General features: G+C 62.5%; 1 long non-coding RNA gene across 1 annotated transcript in view; it reads left to right on the forward strand.

Annotated features, from left to right (window-relative positions):
* Positions 1 to 1,220, forward strand: part of LOC115281409 — an 18,631-nt gene that overhangs the window by 13,613 nt on the left and 3,798 nt on the right. The window lies entirely within an intron of this gene.

Here is a 1,220-nt window from a genome sequence, read left to right on the forward strand (position 1 = left end):
GAAAGTGGAATTGAGAAGGTGCCCAAGTGCTGTTTCCACAGTGTTTGAACAGCCCTGATGGGGGTGCTGCTCTGTGAGGTGAGCTGGGGCCCGGTCAGTGCGAAGCCCCCTCCCCGCTTCCCCTGGGCCAGGGGGCATCTGATGGTGTCCCCGCCCTCTGGGGCTGACGGGTGGTAGAGGGACTGGGGGGGCATCATCGAGGGCGTCATCTGGTAGACTCGTGCTCTGGTCACATCTGTGTCTTCCTGACCGGGAGACGCAGCTGTGACACCTCGGAAGTACGCAGGCTGATGGCACAGCCAGTGGGGCCGGCTGCGAGCCGCTGCGGGCGGGGACATTCTCCGGCTTAGACGAGAGCGCTCTGTTCCTGGTACTTGCGCCGGCGGGCACAGCGGGGGCAGCCCTTCCTCACCACAGCTTGGCAGCTCTGGTGGAAGACGGCCTTGCACTCGGCACACCTGGGGGAGACCCACGAGGGACCCTGGTGCCAGGGGACCGGAGGCTAGTCAGCGACCCGGCCAGTGCCCGAGGCGGGACGGAGTTCCCCTCACTGCGTCCCCGCTGCCAAATCAAACCTTGTGACAGTGCTCCCTCTGCGTCACGCCACAGGCGTGGACACTCTCTATCCAAATTCACTTTCCAGAGAGGCTGCCTGAGCCTCAGGAGATGATTCCTGGCCTACGCTGAAAACACTCTGCAGTTTCAAACCCTGGGCCCAGGGGCTGAATCTGGGCCGGGAGACACCCACTGAAAGGGAATGAATGCTCCCGCCCGTTCAGTTTCCCACTCCCGCGTGGGCTGGAATGGAGGGCTGGTGGGTGAATTTTTCCTTTTAGAGGCTTCTGAGAAGGAGCGATAACAGGGTAAGAATGATTATTACCGCAGCAGAGAGCCAGGCGGGTACCACCCACCAGGTGCCCACTTTGTGCCCGGCCAGTGCCAACACTCCAGGGCAGTAGCTCATTCAGTCCCTCCTCAATCCTTTCATAGATGACAACACCGAGACCCTCCCTCAAAGTGGCAGCAAGCCACCTCTTCTCTAGGAAGACAGATCGCTTCCTCGGTCTAGGGAAGGGTCCCATGAGGGCTCTCTTGTCCCCAGAGCTGGCCTGGGGCTGGCCGTGACTGCCCAGGGCATCGGCCGCTCTAGACAGCCTCCCTGCCCCGTGGCACTGTGCGCCTGCACAACGGCGCTGGGCCTGGCGCACTGGGGCCAGCTG

The sequence above is a fragment of the Suricata suricatta genome, chromosome 17, assembly GCF_006229205.1.
Source record: "Suricata suricatta isolate VVHF042 chromosome 17, meerkat_22Aug2017_6uvM2_HiC, whole genome shotgun sequence".
NCBI classification, from domain to species: Eukaryota; Metazoa; Chordata; class Mammalia; order Carnivora; family Herpestidae; genus Suricata; species Suricata suricatta.